Raw genomic sequence first — 20,431 nt, 5'->3', positions numbered from 1 at the left:
TCATAATTACAAGTAAACTATAGAACAACCATCACTAAGAATCCTCTGAAGATTAGCTGAACAGAATTCCTGTAACTAAGGATATAAAGAAGAAACAACATTGAGACAGCTTGGAGAAGCAGACATATGCAGCGGGCAGGTCTCACACCCACAGCATAATGATTAAGAAATGGTAGGGATGCCACCAAAGCAGCAATTGAGGAGCAGTAGCCATGGCTCTGTGCTACTCCATGGCCATGGGCCTCAACAAGGGTTACAAGGTGAACAAGAATGTGAGCGAGCCACCACAAGCTTCTCACAAAGCACACCAAGTGCATGCAGGACATGATCTGAGAAGTGTGTGACTTTGCCCCCTATTAGCAGTGTGCCACGGAGCTGCTCAAGGTCTCTAAGTGAAAGAGAGCCCTGCAGTTCATCAAGAAAAGAATACGGGCATACATCCGTGCCAAGAAGAAGAGAGAGGAATTGAGCAGTATCTTTGCAGCCATGAGGAAAAAGACAGCAGCCAAGAAGGACTGAACCCCAATCTTCTCTGTGTGTAATAAAACCTGTTCAGAAAAAATAGAAATGGTAGGGATATATGGGCTCCCTAGTCTGGGCACAATTGCCGGGAAGAGAAGTTCCCATAACATCCGGCTTTGAAAACCATCAAGGATTGCATCTCAGAGAGACAAAGGCTGTGGGAGAATGAGACACAGTGATCTTAAAGAGCAGGTACACAAATTAACTTGCTCTAAGTTCCATTGCAGAGGCAGCAACTCAAAAAGCACCAGGGCCTTACAGAAAGAAACTAAATTGATTAACTTCAGGGTAAGGGTTGGAGGGTCAGGGGTCAGGGGTCACGGCAACTCTCTCCAGGCATTGAAGTACTGGCAAACACCACTGTTCTTTTGTTGAGCTCTCCTTCCACCCAGCCAGACCCACGCAGAAGGACACCAGATCTGAACTCTCTATTTGTCTGGTTAACATTGTCACCCTACTTATTCTCTGAGGTCCAACCTCACCCAAATGGCTTGTCTTTTTTTTTTTCTCCATATTCCAAGGGTCTCATGGGTTTAAACTTTATTTTTTTTTTCCAGTGACTTTTATAGGTACAGCCCTTATTGTTGGTGAATTTATGATGTGAAAGTTAAAAATATTTTATAATTTAAGAACAGCTTCAACATTTACTGAGAGTTTATTATATGCCATGTATTATTGTAAACATTTATTTTTTTCAAAGCTTTCACTTTTATTTTTTTATAGTAGTTCTTTTTTAAATTTTTTTTAAAAATTTTAATTTTTATTCAGTTACAATTGTCTGCATTTTCTCCCCATCCTTCCACCAAATGGCTTGTCTTAACCAACCCTCCTCCAGCAGCTCCTCCATAGGAGTGGCTGCCTCAACTCATTTTATGAGGCCAACATGACCTTAATACCAAAACCAGATAAAGACATAATAAAAAGAAAGAAAGTTATAGGTCAATATCACTGATGAACATAGGTTTTTAAAAACTCTGCAACAAAATACTAAAGATCCATTTATGATTAAAAACTATCAGCAATTTGAATATAGAGGGAACGTACCTCAACATAATAAAGCCACACATAACAAACCCACAGGTGAAAAGCTGAAAAACTTTTTTTAAATTATATTTTATTTATTATGCTATAATAGTTGTCCTCTTTTTCTCCCTTTGCCCCCTTCCACCCAGCACCCCGCACTCCCTCAGGCAATCCAACACCATTGTTCAAGTCCAGGGTCATGCGTAGAAGTTCTTTGGCTACTCCATTTCCTATACTGTACTTTACATCCACGTGGCTATTCTGTAACTACCTATTTGTACTTCTTAATCCCTTTATCTCTTCACCCATTTCCCCCCCCCCTTCTGGCAACCATCTGGTAACTAAGAGTCTCTCTTTATCTTTAACCTTTTAGTTATGATGTGTATTGGAGTGGGCCTCTTTGCATCCCTCATAATTGGGATTTACTCTGCTTCCTGGACTTGCATGACTATTTCCTTCACCAAATTAAGGACGTTTTCTTTCACTATTTGTTTTGGATAGATTTTGATTTCTTGCTCCTTCTCTTTTCCCTCTGGCACCACTATGATGTGAATATTGGGCCTCTTGAAGTTGTTCCAGGAGCTGTTTATACTATCCTCATTTTTTTGGATTCTTTTTCCTTCTTGTTGTTCTGCATGGTTGTTTTATGCTTCCTTATTTTCCAAATCATTGATTTGATTCTTGGCTTCATCTATTCTATTGTTGTTTCCCTGTAAATTGTTCTTTATTTCAGTTAGTTTATCCTTTGTTTATAACTGGATTTTTTAATTCTGCTGAGGTCCTTACTAAGTTCCTTGAGCATTCTTATAACCAATGTTTTGAACTCTGCATCCAATAGATTGCTTATCTCCATTTCATTTAGCTCTTTTTCTGGAGTTTTGATCTGTACTTTCATTTGGGTCATTTTTCTTTGTCTCCTCATTTTGGCAGCCTCCTTGTGTTTGTTTCTGTGTATTGGGTAGAGCTGCTTTGACTCCATGTCTTGGTAGTGTGGCCTAATGTAGTAGGTGTCCTGTAGGATCTGGTGGCACAGACTCCCCTATCACCCAAGCTAGGTATTCAAGGTGTGTCCTTCATGTGGGCTGAATACACCCTCCTCTTGTAGTTGAGCCTTGATTGCTGTTGGCAGGTCAATGGGAGGAACTTCAGTCAGCTGCAAGGACTGGCTGTGACCACTTACCACCAACCTCTGCCTTCTGTGTAGAATCAGGTGTGCAGGGGTAGGGTGGTGGTGCTCCAATGTGGTCTTTAGCTGTCTACTGGGTGCACTGGCCCTGGGGTTTCTTGGGCGGCACAGGCCAAGGTCAGCCCCCACCTTTGTTTTGCCTGGGGCACCCTTCCTGAGCTGTAAAGCAATCTGAGATGTCTGCTAGTTGTGCTGCACTTAGAGATTCCCAGGCAAAGCTGAGATGTGAATCTAATCTGGCTGCTGCTAGGGATCACTGAAGCCAGCTGTTGCTCGTCTGACAGGGTTTAGGAACCAAGACCAGCCATTCTGATGGAAAAGCATCTTTGGTGGGCCTGTAAGTTGGGTATGGCAGAGCCTCTGGGGATCTCCAAGGCAGGGCAGACAGGGTTAGCCAAGTTGATGGATTCTCAGATATGGCACCAGCCTAATCAGCTCTGTGGGGGGAGGGTTTAGCAAAGGGACAGTGGCCTCTGCTCACCTTGATGCCAGACACTTCAGTTTGTCCCTTGTATACCACTGGTGCCTTTCAAGCTGCTACCCTGGTGCTGGAGCTCAGAGGGAGTGAGTCTGAGTAGATGAGTCCATGTGTGGGTTCTTTAAGAGTAGGGGCTCCAAGCAGTTCCTTTCACTGATTCAATCCCTGCTGGTTTTCACAACCAGAAATTGTGGAGACTTATCTTCCTGGCACAGGAACCTTGGGCTGGGTGGCCTATTGTAGGGTTGGGACTCCTCCCTCTTTAGATATTCCTCCCAAATTTTTATCCACATGGATGTTGGACCAGCCCCTTCCGTATCGACATCCCTCTTTCCCATCTGGATGTATGTGGTTTCTTTAATTCCATAGTTGTCAGACTCCCATTCAACTCAGTTTCATAGTTGTCAGACTTCCTTTCAGCTCAATTTCTGACATTCCTGAGTGATGGTTGTTCTATATCTTAGTTATAATTTTGATGTGGTTGTACAAAGAAGTGAACCATGTCTGCCTATGTTGCCACCTTGACCAGAAGTCTGAAAACCTTTTTTTAAGATCAGGAAAAAAGACAAGGATGTCTACTCTCACCACTTTTATTTAACATACTATTTGAAGATCTCACACAGCAATGGAAAAAGAAAAAGAAATAAAAGGCATCTAAATTGGAAAGGAAGATGTAACACTGTGATTATTTGCAGGTGGCATGACTATATTTATAGAGACCCCTAAAGATTACACCAACAACTATTAAAACTATTAAATGATATTAGTAGAGTTGCAGAATACAAAATTGATATTTGGAAATTGGTTGCTTTTTTATGCACCAATAACTAACTAGTAGAAAGAGAAATTAAGAAAATCATCCCATTAACAATTATATCAAAAAGAATAAAATACCTACGATACACTTAACCAAGGTGTCAAAAGACCTGTACTTGGAAAACTATAAGACATTGCAGAAAGAAATCGAAGAAGACAAATAAGTGGAAGGAGAAACCATGCTCATGGATAGGAACAATTATCATTGTTAATTTGTCCATACTACACAAAGCAATCTATAGATCTAATGCAGTCCCTATCAAAACACCAATGTCATTATTCACAGAACCAGCAAATAATCCTAAAATAGAACCACAAAAGACACCAAATAGCAAAACCAATACTGAGAAAGGAGAGCAAAGTTGAAGTTACCACACTGCCTGATATAAAATTATACCATAAGGCTGTAGTAATCAAATTAGCATGGTACTGGCATAAAAACAAACACACAGTTCAAAGATGCAGAATAAAGAGGTCAGAAATAAACCAACACTTTTATGGTAAATTAATCTATGTTAGAGGAGGCAAGAATAGACAATGAAATAAAGACAGTCTCTCCAATAAATGGTGTTGAGAAAACTGGACAGATACACACAAAAAATTAAATCAGACCACTTTCTTACACATACAAAAGTGAACTCAAAATGAATTATAGGCTTAAACGTAAGACCTGAAATCATAATACTTTAAAAAATATATAGACAGTAAACTCTTTGAGATTACTCATAGCAAAAACTTTTGGATATGTATTCTTAGGCAAGGGAAACAAAAGGAAAAATATCCAAATGGGTTACATCAAACTAAAAACTTTTTGCACAGCTAAGGAAACCATTTAAAAAAATGAAAATACAATCTACTGAATGAGAGAAGATGTTCATCAATGTTAAATCCATTAAGGAGTTAATATCTAAAATAAATATGGAACTCACACAACCTAACACCAAAACCCACAAACAATCACACTAAAAAATGAGCAGAGGACCAGAACTGAAATTTCTCCAAAGAGGACATACGATGGCCAAAAGTCATGTGGAAAGGTGCTCAACATTACTAATCATCAGAGAAGTGCAAACTAAAACCACAATGAGATTGTGGTATCAACTCATTGTGATATCTATCAGAATGGCTGTCATCAATAAATCAACAGTAATATGAATAAAGTCTCAAATTGCTTTTAAAAAGCTTGAAATTCTCTTAAAGCATTTTTTTTCTTATAAGGTGGAGATAAAAATTTCATTGCAGATAAAAACAAACAAACAAACAACATTTTGGCAATGATATGAAGAAAAGGGAACCCTTGTGCCCTGTTGGTGTGATTGTAAATTGGTGCAATCATTCTGAAAAACAGTATGGAGGTTCCTGAAAAAAGTTTAAGTAGAATTACCATATGGCCCAGCAAATCTACTTGTGGGTATTTAACCAAAAACATCCAAAACACTAATTTGAATAGATGTATGCACCCTTTGCCCACTGTGGCATTATTTATAATAGTCAAGATATAGAAGCAACCAAAAGTGTCCATGAATAAATGGATAAAGAAGTGGTACATATATATATATAATGGAATATTATTAAGCCATATAAAAGAATAAAAACTTGCCATTTATGACAACATGGATGGGCCTGGAGAATATAATGCTAAGTAAAATGTCAGAAAATAATAAATATGATATGACTTTACTTATATGTGAAATGTAAAAAAAAATGAACAAACAAAACAGAAACAACCTCATACATATGGAGAACAATTTGATGGTCACCAGATGGGAAGGCAGTTGGGAGGAATTGATTAAAAAAGAGTTAAAAGGGGTTAAGAAGTGCAAATGGCCAGTTATAAAAACAGTAACATGAATATAAAGTACACCATAGTCAATAATACTGTAATAAATATGTACAATGTCATATGGCAACTAAACTTATTGGGGTGGTCACTTCGTAAGGTATATAAATGTCTAATCACTAGGCTGTGTGCCTGAAACTAATACAATATTGCATGTCAACTATAATTAAATTTTTAATAAAAATTTTGCTACTGCTATGAACACAAGGGTGCGTATATGAATAGAACTGGAGACTATTGTGCTAAGTGAAATAAACCAGTCAGTGAAAGGCAAATACCATACAATCTCACTTATATGTGGAATCTAATGAACAAAATAAAGAACAAGCCCTGGCTGGTATCGCTCAATGGATTTAGTGCCAGCCTGCAAACCAAAGTGTCACGGGTTCGATTCCCAGTCATGGCACACGCATGGGTTGTGGGCCAGGTCCCCAGTAGGGGATGTGCAAGAGGCAACCACACATTGATGTTTCTCTCCCTCTCTTTCTGCTTACCTTCCCCTCTCTCTAAAAATAAATAAATAAAGACCTGGAGAGAAGATGGAGGCGAGATAGGAGGGAGCCGGGTTAACTTCCCCCTGCACCTGGGTGAAACACCTACCCACTCTACTGAGAAACAAAGAGAACAGCAAAAAGCAGCCCAGTGTTTATGAAGATAGGAGACCAAAAAGTACAGAGGACACTAAGAAAACAGAAGGTAAGGGGATTGCTTCAAGACAAAAAGGTCCCTGGGACCAATGCGGGGACCAGGGCAGCTGCAGCCCCAGGCCCGCCCCTGCTGGGCCTGCTGCAGGACTCCTGGGAGAGAGCCGGGTTAACGGCCCCCTCCCCTGCCAAACAAGGCCTGAGCAATACTGTGAGAGACCTGGTTGCCTGAAGTCGCAGGGAGGGGAATAAGGATGAAGTGGAAAACCCAGGGAGACCTCGGGCACTGGCTGAGGAGAGTTGAAAGTTGGGCCTCCTGGGATCCTGACCCGGACAACCCCTGGCCTAGCAGGAGAGGTGGGCTGTGCGAGAGGACAGGCCTTTCCTTGTACGGAGGGAGCCACAGGATTGAGCAGGAGGATTTTTTCCCAAAAAGAAAAAGACCCTCTGGGGCACTTTGGGGAATTCCCCTGCAGCAACAGCTCCAGTCTCCTCTCCACCCGCCACCTGTCGGGTGACTACGGGCACCTCATCTTGGAGGGAGCTGAGACTATAGACACCACCCGGGGCAGGGTGCACGGCAACCGGGAGTGTGCTCATCCACCGGGGAGTGTCTGCACCTCATTTCAGAGGTAGCTGAGACTACAGACACCACCCGGGGGGGGGTGCCAAGCGACCGGGAGTGTGCCCAGCTACCGGAGAGTGCCCTCACCTTATCTCGGAGGGAGCTGAGACTACCGGCATCACCGGGGGAGGTTACGCAGCGACCGGGAGTGTGCCTAGCGACTAGGGAGTGTCTGCACCTCATCTTGGAGGCGACTGAGACCACAGGAACCAGGGAGAGTGCAAATCAAGGAAGGCTGTGCATGCACACCCATAGCCCAGAGAAGGCTTGCCATAAAAAAAGAGTGGGTAGAAGCTGGGAACACCAGGATTCCTCCTGGAAGAGGAGACCACCAACAAAGGAAACACCAACAGATAAGAAGAGAAGAAGGCGAAGGAGGGAGGGGAAACCACACGAAGTCAACCCAGGACCTATCTGAAAATATAACTAAATAGTGAAGAAATTACTAAGAACAAACAACTGAACAAGAGCAAGAGAAAAGACTCAAAACCTTGTACACACAGAAGGACCAGCTCCAACACAACCTGCCCACACCTGCACAACAGAAGATAAGAGGTGGGGGACAGACTGACCCTCAGATAACCAGCTGGTGGGAAAGACCCACCAAAGAAAGACCCAACAAGAACCAAAAACCAAAGACATACACAGAGCCAACATAAACCACAGCCCAAGATCAGTAAGATGGGGAGATCAAAGAGACTGTACACTAAATCTCATAGGTATTCCACCACAGAAGTTTACACCAAAAACCCAAGAGGTCAGAACAGAGCAACTTAAGAAGAAGAGGCTAACAGAAGAATCTCACAAACAATGGCAAGACAAACAAACAATCCCCTAATGAAAGAAAAGGGGGAAGTCTCAGAAACGATGCTAAATGAAAAAGAGGCAAGTCAACTATCAGATACTGAGTTCAAGGAATTGGTTTTGAGGAAGCTTAATGAGCTCACACAGAATTACCAAAAACTACAGGGAAACTACAGTGAACTCACTGCAAACTATATCAACATGAAAAAGGAAATAGAAACTATCAACAAGGGCCAAGAGGAAATGAAGAATACAATTTCTGAACTGAAGAACATAGTAGAAGGAATGAAAAGCAGACTTGATGAAGCAGAGGATCGGATCAGCGAGCTGGAGGACAAGGTAGAAAAAAAAAACACCCAGAATGAGCAAGAAAAGGAAAAGAGGCTCAGAAAGAATGAAGAAGGGTTAAGGGAAATGCAGGACAACATGAAACGTAATAACATCCGTATAATAGGAATGCCAGAAGGAGAAGAAGAAGAGCAAGGGATAGAAAACCTGTTTGAAAAAGTAATGATGGGAAATTTCCCTAGTCTGATGAGAGAAAAAGTCACACAAATCCAGGAATCACAGAAAGTCCCAAACAAGAGGAAAACAAAGAGGCCCACTGCAAGACACATCTTAATTAAAATGGCAAAATTCCAAGACAAAGAAAGAATCTTAAAGGCAGAAAGGAAAAAAGGAAGTAACATACAAGGGAGCCCCAATAAGGTTAGCAACTGACTTCTCAATGGAAACGCTCCAAGCCAGAAGAGAATGGCAGAAAATATTCCAAGTAATGAGAACCAGAGGCCTGCAACCAAGACTACTTTACCCAGCAAGGCTCTCAATCAAGATAGAAGGCCAAACAAGGAGTTTCTCAGACAAAAGAAGTCTAAAAGAATATACCTCTACCAAACCAGCTCTGCAAGAGATGTTAAATGGACTGCTGTAAGCAAAGGAAGGAAAAGAGAGAAAGAGGGAAGAACACAGGTACAAAGAATCAGCAATGAATAAATACCTATCAATAATAACCTTAAACGTAAATAGATTAAATGCTCCAATCAAAAGACATAGAATAGCTGAATGGATAAGAAAGCATGACCCACAAATAGGCTGCCTACAAGAGACCCATCTCAGGACAGAAGACCTACACAGACTGAAAGTGAAGGGCTGGAAACAAATTTTCCAAGCAAACGGACAGGAAAAAAAAGCAGGGGTAGCAATACTCATATCAGACAAAATAGACTTCCAAATAAGGGCCATAGAGAGACCCAGAAGGTCACTTCATAATACTCAAAGGAAGAATCCACCAAGAAGACATAAACATTGTAAATATATATGCTCCCAACATAGGAGCACCCAAATACATAAAGAAAATCTTGGGGGACTTCAAGAAAGATATTGACAGCAACACAATTATACTAGGGGATTTTAATACCCCACTGTCAAACATGGACAGATCTTCTAAACAAAATATCAACAAAGATATTGTGGCAATGAACAAGGCCTAGGATGAAAGGGACTTAACTGATATATATAGAGCCATTCATCCCAAAGAAGCAAAATACACATTCTTTTCAAATGCACATGGAACATTTTCAAAGATAGACCACATGATAGGACACAAAGCAAGCCTCAACAAATTCAAGAAAATTGAAATCATATCAGGCATTTTCTCTGACCGTAAGGGACTGAAACTAGAAACAAATCTCAAGGAAAAAAACCCAAAACACTCAAAAACATGGAGATTGAATAGCATGCTATTAAACAATGAATGCTTGAAAAATGAGATTAGAGAAGAAATCGAAAAGTTTCTGGAAACAAAAGAAAATGAACTCACAATAATCCAAGACCTATGGGACACAGCAAAGGCAGTCCTGAGAGGGAAGTTTATAGCGATACAGGCCTACCTTAAAAAGATAGAAACAGCTCAAATAAACAACCTAACCATACACCTACAAGAACTGGAGGAACAACAACAAAGACAGCCCAGAGCAAGCAGAAGGAAGGAAATAACCAAGATCAGAGCAGAGTTAAATGACATAGAGACTAAAAGCACAATTCTAAGGATCAATGAATCCAGGAGCTGGTTCTTTGAAAAGATAAACTAAATCGACAAGCCCTTATGGAGGCTCATCAAGAAAAAAAGAGAGAGGACCCAAATAAACACAATCAGAAATGAAAGAGGAGAGACTACAGCGGATACCACAGGAATACAAAGGATTGTAAGAAATTACTACGAAGAACTGTATGCCAAAAAATTTCAAAAACCGAGATAAAATGACAAATGTCTAGAAAAATATAACCTTTTAAAACTCAGTGAAGAAGAAGCAAAAAGCCTGAACAGGCCAGTAACACCTGATGAAATTGAAACAGTAATCAAAAAGCTTCCAACACACAAAAGCCCTGGACCAGTCGGTTTCACAAGAGAATTCGACAGAGCATTTAAGGAGGAGCTAACCCCCTCCCCCACAGATTATTTCAAAAAATTCAAGAAGATGGAAGACTCGAAAACTCGTTTTATGAAGACAACATCATCCTAATCCCAAAACCAGATAAAGACAACGAAGAAAGAAAACTTCAGGCCAATATCGCTGATGAACATAGATGCTAAAATCCTCAACAAAATATTGGCAAACCCCATCCAGAAATACATTAAAAAGGTCATACACCATGATCAAGTGGGATTCATCCCAGGGATGCAAGGATGGTACAATATTCACAAATCAATAAACATAATACACCACATAAAAAAAAGCAAAGACAAAAACCACCTGATCATATCAATAGATGCAGAAAAAGCATTTGATAAAGTACAGCACCCATTTCTGATAAAAACCCTCAACAAAGTGGGAATAAAGGGAGCATTTCTCAACATAATAAAGGCCATATATAAGAGACCTACAGCCAACATCATACTCAATGGACAAAAACTTAGAGTTTTCCCACTAAGATCAGGAACAAGACAAGGATGGCCTCTCTCAACACTCCTATTCAACATAGTAATGGAAGTCCTAGCCAGAGCAATCAGACAAGAAAAGGAAATAAAAGGCATCCAAATTGGAAAGGAGGAAATGAAACTGTCACTGTTTGCAGATGACATGATAGTGTACATGGAAAATCCTATAGATTCCACCAAAAAACTACTTGACCTAATAAATGAATTTGGCAAAACAGCTGGATACAAAGTCAATACTGAGAAATCAAAGGCATTCCTGTACACCAACAACGAAACTGTAGAAATAGAAATCAGGGAAAAAATCCCATTTGATATAGCAACAAGAAAAATAAAGTACCTAGGAATCAACCTAACTAAGGAGGTAAAAGACCTGTACTCAGAAAACTACACAACACTGAAGAAAGAAATGAAGGAAGACACAAACAAATGGAAGCATGTACCATGCTCATGGATTGGAAGAATTAACATCATCAAAATGGCCATACCACCCAAAGCAATTTATAGATTCAATGCAATCCCTATTAGAGTACCCACGACATATTTCACAAATATAGAACAAACATTTCAGAAATTCATATGGAACCATAAACAACCCCGAATAGCTGCAGCAATTTTGAGAAAGAAGAACAAAGCAGGAGGGATCACAATACCTGATATCAAACTATATTACAAGGCCACTGTAATCAAAACAGCCTGGTACTGGCATCAAAACAGGCACATAGACCAATGGAACAGAACAGAGAGCCCAGAAATAAACTCAAGTCTTTACGGTCACTTAGTATTTGACAAAGGAGGCAGAGGCATAAAATGGAGCAAAAACAGCCTCTTCAACAGATGGTGTTGGGAGATCTGGACAGCTACGTGCAAAACATAGAAACTCGATCACCAACTTATGCCATACACAAAAATAAACTCAAGATGGATAAAAGACTTAAATATAAGTCATAACACCATAAAAGTACTAGAGGAAAACATTGGCAGGAAGATCTCAGACATTCCACGCAGCAACATCCTCACAGACACGTCCCCTAAAGTAAGGGACATAAAGGAAAGAATAGACAAATGGGACCTCATCAAAATAAAAAGCTTCTGCAGGGCTAAAGAAAACAGCATTAAAATACAAAGAGAACCAACAGTATGGGAAAACATATTTGCCAATGATACCTCAGACAAGGGTCTGATCTCCAAAATGTATAACGAACTCACACGACTCTACTCCAGGAAGACAAACAACCCAATGAAAAAATGGGCAAAGGACTTGAACAGACACTTCTCCAAGGAAGACATACAGAGGGCCCAGAGACATATGAAAAGATGCTCAGCATCACTAGCCATCAGAGAGATGCAAATTAAAACCACAATGAGGTACCATCTCACACCAGTCAGAGTGGCCAACATAACCAAGTCAACAAACAAATGTTGGAGAGGATACGGAGGAAAGGGAACCCTAGTGCACTGTTGGTGGGAATGCAGACTGGTGAGGCCACTGTGGAAAACAGTATGGAATTTCCTCAGAAAACTAAAAATGGAACTGCCCTTTGACCCAGTAATTCCGCTGCTGGGATTATACCCTAAGAACCCTGAAACACCAATCCAAAAGAACCTGTGCACCCCAATGTTCATAGCAGCACAATTTACAATAGCCAAGTACTGGAAGCAACCTAAGTGCCCATCAGCAAATAAGTGGATCAAAAAACTGTGTTACATTTACATAATGGAATACTACACAGCAGAGAGAAACTAGGAGCTCCTGCCCTTTGGGACAGCATGGATGGAACTGGAGAACTTTATTCTAAGTGAAATAAGCCAGGTGGTGAAAGACAAATACCTTATGATCTTACCTTTAAGTGGAACCTAATAAAGAAAACAAACAAACAACCAAAATATAACCAGAGGCATTGAGATTAAGAACAATCTGACAGTAACAGAGGGGAGGTGGGAGGGGATAATGGGGGGATAGGAGGGAAGGGTTTTCAGGAACAACTATAAAGGACTCATGAACATAACCAAGTGGGGTGGAATCAGGGGAGGGATGTGGGGATGGCTGGGGTGGGGGGGAGTAGTAGGGGGTAAGTAAGACAGCTGTACTTGAACAACAATAAAACAATTTAAAAAGTTAAATCATGTCAATCTTGTTTAGTGCAAACTGTATTTGTAAGTATTGGTTTTTTATGCTATTGTAAATTGAATTGTTTTGTTGATTTCCACTTTGGATAGTTTATAGTGTCCATTAGTATCTAGTTTGAATAGTTTATTTGTATAGAAACACAGCATATTTTTGTTTTACTTTTAAATATATTTATTGATTATGCTATTACAGTTGTCCCATTTCCTCCCCCACTCCAATCCATCCTGCCCATCCCCTCCCTCCCACATTCCCCCCCCTATAGTTCATGTCCATGGGTCATACTTCTAAGTTCTTTGGCTTCTACATTTCCTACACTATTCTTACCCTCCCCTGTCTATTTTCCACCTATCATCTATGCTACTTATTCTCTGTACCTTTCCCCACCTCTCTCCCTCCCACTCCCCTAAAGATAACCCTCCATGTGATCTCCATCTCTATGGTTCTGTTCCTGTTCTAGTTGTTTGCCTAGTTTGCTCTTGTTTTTGTTTTAGGTGTGGTCATTAATAACTGTGAGTTTGCTGTCATTTTTACTGTTCCTATTTTTGATCTTCTTTTTCTTAGGTAAGTCCCTTTAACATTTCATATAATAAGGGCTTGGTGAGGATGAACTTCTTTAACTTGACCTTATCTGAGAAGCACTTTATCTTCCCTTCCATTCTAAATGATAGCTTTGCTGGATACAGTAATCTTGGATGTAGGTCCTTGCGTTTAATCTTGGGTAATGTAATTATGATGTGCCTTGGTGTGTTCCTCCTTCGGTCCAGCTTCTTTGGGACTCTCTGAACTTCCTGGACTTCCCGGAAGTCTATTTCCTTTGCCAGATTAGGGAAGTTCTCCTTCATTATTTGTTCAAATAAGTTTTCAATTTTTTGTTCTTCCTCTTCTCCTTCTGGCACCCCTATAATTTGGATGTTGGAACGTTTCAAGATGTCCTGGAGGTTCCTAAGCCTCTCCTCATTTTTCCAAGTTCTTGTTTCTTCATTCTTTTCTGGTTGGATGTTTCTTTCTTCCTTCTGGTCCACACCATTGATTTGAGTCCCAGTTTCCTTTGCATCACTATTGTTCCCTGTACATTTTCCTTTGTTTCTCTTAGCATAGGCTTCATTTTTTCATCTGGTTTTCGAACAGATTCAGCCAATTCTGTGAGCATCTTGATAACCAGTGTTTTGAACTGTGCATCTGATAGGTTGGCTATCTCTTCCTCGCTTAGTTGTATTTTTTCTGGAGCTTTGAAGTGTTCTGTCATTTGGGCCTTTTTTTTTTTTTTGTCTTGGTGCGTCTGTTACTTTAAGGGGCGGAGCCTTAGGTGTTCACTGGGGTGGGGTAACGCTGGTCTCTGCGCTGTGACGCTATACATGGGGGAGGGGCCGAGAGGGAGTAATGGCGCCCGCTCCACTCTCCTCCGGATTTTAGTCTTTCACTCCGCTTCACACAATCAAACTGGGCCTCTCTGGTGCTTGTTCCCGAGTGGGTGGGCTTGTGCATGCCCTAGGCCCCTGTGGGTCTCTCCAACGACCTCTCCTGTGAGGCTGGGAGTCTCTCCTGCTGCCGCCCCAACCCCCACAGGTGCTTTCAATCAGAGGCTTGAGGCTTTATTTCCCCATGCTGGAGCCCTGGGTTGTGCGGTCTGCTTTGATCCCCGCCGTTTGTCCAGTTTATCTGCGCGAATGTGGGGTCGCAGGGTCTGCTAGTGCTTGGACTGCCTGCCCGTTTGTCCCACACTCCACCAGTCTCTGTCCCGCCACAGCCACGCGAGTCCTCTCCACCCCGGTGCCCGTCTCCGCCCCTCCTACCAGTCTGGATGAATGTTTATTTTTTATTTCCTTGGTGTCGGATGCCCTTGCCGTTTGATTCTCTGTCAGTTCTGGTTGTGCGAGGAGGCGCAGTGTGTCTACTTACCCTGCCATCTTGGTTCTCAGAAACACAGCATATTTTTATATGTACCATTGGTATCCTGAAACAGGTGAATGTGTGTGTGTGTGTGTGTATCTCACCTTTGTGATTTGGCTGCTTTTTATTTCTTCTTATTCTTGCTTAATTACTGTGGCTGGGACTTCCAGTACAATATTGAATAGAAGTGGAGAAAGTGGGCATCTTTGTCTTGTTCTTGATTGTAGAAAAAAAGAACCTATGCACCCCAATGTTTATAGCAGCACAATTTACAATAACCAAGTGCTGGAAGCAACGTAAGTGCCCATCAGTAAGTGAGTGGATCAGAAAACTATGGTACATTTACACAATGGAATTCTACTCAGCAGGGAGAAAGAAGGGACTTATACCCTTTGCAATGGCATGGATGGAACTGGAGAGCATTATGCTAAGTGAAATAAGCCAGGCGTTGAGGGACAAGTACCATATGATCTCACCTTTAGGTGGAACATAATCAACAAAAGAAAAAACAAACAAAATATAACCAGAGACATTGAAATTAAGAACAATCTACCAATAGCCAGAGGGGAGTGGGGAGGGGACAGTGGTCAGAGGGGTTTACAGGAACTACTATAAAGGACACATGGACAAAATCAAGGGGGAAGGTGGAGGTGGGGGAGGGAGGTGGGTTCGGCTGGGGTGGAGTGGAGGGATGGGGAGAAAATGCACGCAACTGTAATTGAATAACAGTAAATTTTTTTTTTTAAAAAAGCTTTTACCTTATCAAGTTGGAGCATGATGTTAGCTGCAGGCTTGTCATATGTGGCCTTTATAATGATAAGGTATATTCATTCTATGCTAAAGAGTTTTTGTCATGAAAGGATGTTACATTTTGTCAAATACTTTTCTTCTCTATTGAGATAATTATGATTTTTATAGTTCATTCTGTTAATGTGGTTTGTTACCTTTATTGATATATATATGTTAAACCATTCTTCATTACAAGGATATATACCACCTGCTCATGGTATGTGATCTTTTTAATATCTGTTTAATTCAATTTACTGAGATTTTGATGAGAATTTTTGCATCTATATTTGTCAGGGATATTAGTCTACAGTTTAATTTTCTTATAGTGCTCTTTTATAGCTTTAGTATTAGAGCAATGCTGACCTCATAGAATGAGTTTGGAAGTTTTTTCACCTCTTCAAATTTGAAAGTTTGAGAATGATTAGTATTAATTATTTTTAAATGTTTCATATTAGTTATTAGTCTGTTCAGATATCCTATTTTCATGATTCACTCTAGGTAAGTTGTATGTTTCTAAGAATATGTCCATTTTTCTAGGTTATCTAATTTGTTGGTATGTAATTTTTCATATTATTCTCTTCTGGTCTTTTGTTTGTCTGTGTTATTAGTTGTATGACCCCTTTTTTTCTCTTTTGATTTTATTTACTTCAGTCCTTTTATCTTGCTTAGTCTAGCTAAAGTTCTGTCAACTTTCTCATTAAAAAAACACATCTTAGTTTTGTTGATTTGCTTTTCTATTCCCTCTTACTTTTATTTGTACTGTAATATTTGTTACTTCCATTTCTGGCTAAATCTGGATTTAATTTGTTCTTTATTTTCTAGGTTATTGAAGTGTGAAGTTAGGTTTTTTATTGGGGATTCTTTTTTTATGCAGGCATTGAGTGGTATTAACTTCCCACTTAGAACTTCTTTTGCTGTATCTAATAATTATTGGTGCTTTGTGTTTCTATTTTTGTTTATTTAAAGACATTTTTATTTCTCTTTTCTTTCTTCTTTGATGCACTGATTTACATATATATAAATTTTTGTACTTTATCTAGTTTTTTAAACTTTATTTTTATTGTTGACACAATTGCAGATGTCCCCGTTTCCCCTCCCTTTGCCTTCATCCTGCTCCCCCTTCCCTCTGGCCATCACCACACTGTTGTCCGTGTATATGGTACACATATATGTTCTTTGGCTCATCCCTTCACCTTCTTTTATCTTGTCCCTTCCTTCTGACTCCCCTCTGACTGCTGTCAATGCTAGTTTTATACTATGATGGTTGGAATAAATACCTGGTATGATTTCAATTTTCTTAAACTTTTTGACTTATTCTGCATCCTAATATATTTCTTAGCTTTGAGAATATTCCATGTGTACTTGATAAAATGTTTATTCTACTGCTGTTTGATTCAATGTTCTTATATGCCTGTCAAGTCCATCTGTTCTATCATTTTACTCAAGTCTTCTGATTTCTTATTGATTTTTCTCTCTGAATGATTTATTCATTTTTGAAAACAAGGTATTGAAGTTTCCTCGTATTATTGTATTGCTGTATTTTTCTCTTTTCAGTTTTTAATGTTTGCTTTATATATCTAGGCCCTCCATTTTGGGGTGCATATATATTTATAATTGTTATATCTTTATGATTTAATGACCTTTTCTCATTATATAGTGACTTTTTGTGTCTCTTGTGACAGATTTTGACTGAAAATCTATTTTCTTCTGATATAAATATAGCCACTCTTGCTTTCTTTTGGTTACTATTTGCATGTAATATCTTTTTTCCGTCCCTTCCCTGTCAGGCTATGTGTATCCTAAAGCTAGAGCAAGTCTCTTGTAAGCATAATATGTTTGAATATTTTACATATATTCAGCCGCTCTGTGTTTTTTAATTGAGATGTAACAAACTTATGCAAGTTTAAGGTGTACAACATGTTGGTTTTATATACGTACATATTGCAATACTACTACAGTAACATTGGTTAACACATCATATATCAAATTTATAATTTTCTGGTGTTGAGAGCAGTTAAAATTTATTCTCTTAGTAACTTTGAAGTTTATAATATGGTCTTGTTGACTATCCAGAACTTATCTATCTACTAGTTTTAAGTTTGTACACTTAAACACAACTGCCCAATTTCCTACCATCAAGGCATTGGTAACTACCATTCTGGTCTATGTTTTTACAAGCTGAGTTTTTTAGATTCCACATATTAGTGCTACCATACAGTATTTGTACTTTTCTGTCTGACTTTTCTTGTGTAGCACAATGTCTTTAAGATCCATCCATGTTGTTGCAAATGGAAGAATTTTTTTCTCATGACTGAATATTCCAGTGTATGTGTGTGACATCTTCTTTATCCATTTATCCATTGACAGACACTTTGTTTCCATATCTTTGCTATTTGAAATAATGCTATAAGGAATATGGGTGTGCAGATATCCCTTCAAAATAATGATTTTAATTTCTTTAGATGTATACTGAGGAATGGGATTCCTGGATCATATGGTGTTCACTTTTTAAATTTTTGGACAAAATACTATTTTCCATAATTGGTGTGCCAATTGATATCTCTACCAGTAGTGGATAAGGGTTTCCTTTTCTTTACATACTTGCCAAAATTTATCTCTTGTGTTTTTGATAAAAAGTATGATAACAAGCATAAGGTATAGTTTTGATTTGCATTTATACAATGATTTGTGACATTGTCTTCTTTGGAAAAAATCTATTCAGGTCATTTGTTAATTTTTTATTGAATTGTTTTCTTTTTATGATTGAGTTGGATGAATTATTTACAAATTTTGGATATATGTCCTTTATCACATACATGGTTTCCAAATATTTTCTCACATTTTGTAGGTTTTTAATTTATCAATTATTTTCTTTGCTATGAAGAAGATCTCTAGTTTAGTCTTGCCCTACTTTTTAATATTATTTTTGCCTGCATTTTAATGTCTTATCCTAGAAATTATTGCCTAGAACAATATCAAGGATCTTTTTCCTAATGTAGTCTTCTAGGAGTTTTGTACTTTTAGGTCTCACACATAAGTATTTGATCCAAATTGAGTTAATAGCTCAAGAATAAGTTTTAAAAAAACCAAGATTCCAGAGACATTGAAGTTAAGAACAATCTAACAATGGGCAGGGGAGAGTGGGGAGGGGCCAGTGAGGAGAGGGGATTACAGGAACTACTATAAAGGACACATGGACAAAATCAAGGGGGAGGGTGGAGGTGGGGGAGGGAGGGGGGTCCAGCTGGGGTGGGGTGGAGGGATGGGGAGAAAAGGCACACAACTGTAATTGAATAACAATAAAAAATTTAAAACCCCCCAAGATTCAATAACATGCTACCTACAAGAGACTCACCTTAGCCTAAAAATATTCATGACTAAGAGTGAAAAGATGGGTCCTCGCCAGGTGGCTCAGTTGGTTGGAGAATCATCCCATACACCAAAATGTTGTGGGTTCCATTTCTGTCAGGTCACATACCTAGGTTGTGGGTTTGATCCCTGGTCAGGCATGTATGGGAGGCAACCAATTGATATTTCTCTCACTCGTGGATGTCTCTCTCTCTCTCTCTCTCTCAAAAAAGAAAAAATCTATAAACATATCCTCAGGTGAGGATTTTTTAAAAAGAGTGAAAAAATATTTCAAGCAAATGGTAACCCATAAAAAGCAGGAGTAGCTATACTTATATTAAATAAAATCAATTTTAAAATAAAAATAGTAAAAGGAGGCAAAGAGATCATTATAAAATAAGTAAGTTGATTCATCAAGAATATATAACAACTGTATATACTGAGGCACCCAACATCAGAGGACCTAAATACATAAAGGAAAAATAATCCAAGCTACTAGGAGAAATAAACAATAATAAGATAATAATTGGAGACTTTAATACTCCATTCTCAACAATGGATAGATCATCCAGACAGATAAGCAATAAGGAAACAGTGAACTCGAACCACATTATAGACAAAATGGTCCTAACAGACATATAAAGAACATTTTCTTAAGATTAGAGACAACATTTTCTAGGGTAGACTATATGTTAGGCCACAAAACAAGTCTTAGCAAACTCAAGATTATTGATAATATACCCAGTATCTTCCATGACCACAATGGTATAAAAACTAGAAATTAATCACAGGAGGAAAAGTGGGAAATTTGCATATACATAGAAGGGAGTTCAAAGCAATAAATACTTACATCAAAAATCCAAAAAGATCTACCCTGGCCAGTGTGGCTCAGTTGGTTGGAGCATCATCACCCTGTACACCAAAAGGTTGGGGGTTTGATTTCTGGTCAGGGCACATACCTAGGTTGCAGGTTCCATCCCTGATTGGGGCACATGTGGGAGATGACCAAATCAAGGTCTCTCTCTCTCTCTCTCTCTCTCTCTCACTGTCTCTCTCTCTCTTTCCCTTTCTCCTTTCCTCTGTCTCTAAAATCAATAAACATATTAGAAAAAAGTCCAGAAAGATCTCACATATACAATTCAACTCTATGCCCTAAGAAATTAGAAAAAAGAGAACACACTAAGCCAAACATTAGTAAAAGAAAGAAAATAATAAAGATTAGAGCAGAAATAAATGAAATAAAGTACAGGAAAACAATAAAAAATATTAACCAAACTAAGAGTTGGTCCTTCAGAGAAATAAACAAAATTGAAAAATTTTAGCTAGACTAGCCAAAGAAAAAAGGGAGAGGACTCAAATTAACAAAGTCATAAATGAAAGAACAGATTACAACCAATACC

At 39.1% G+C, this 20,431-nt stretch overlaps 1 pseudogene; it reads left to right on the top strand.

The window, feature by feature from the left end:
• The first annotated feature begins 212 nt into the window (after positions 1 to 212).
• On the top strand, positions 213 to 519 carry LOC112308217 (large ribosomal subunit protein eL36-like; annotated as a pseudogene).
• Positions 520 to 20,431: the final 19,912 nt, after the last annotated feature.

This window comes from Desmodus rotundus, chromosome X (assembly GCF_022682495.2).
Source record: "Desmodus rotundus isolate HL8 chromosome X, HLdesRot8A.1, whole genome shotgun sequence".
Taxonomy (NCBI): Eukaryota; Metazoa; Chordata; class Mammalia; order Chiroptera; family Phyllostomidae; genus Desmodus; species Desmodus rotundus.
Note: the sequence above shows the minus strand (reverse complement) of the source record. Positions and strands in the feature narration are given on the sequence as shown.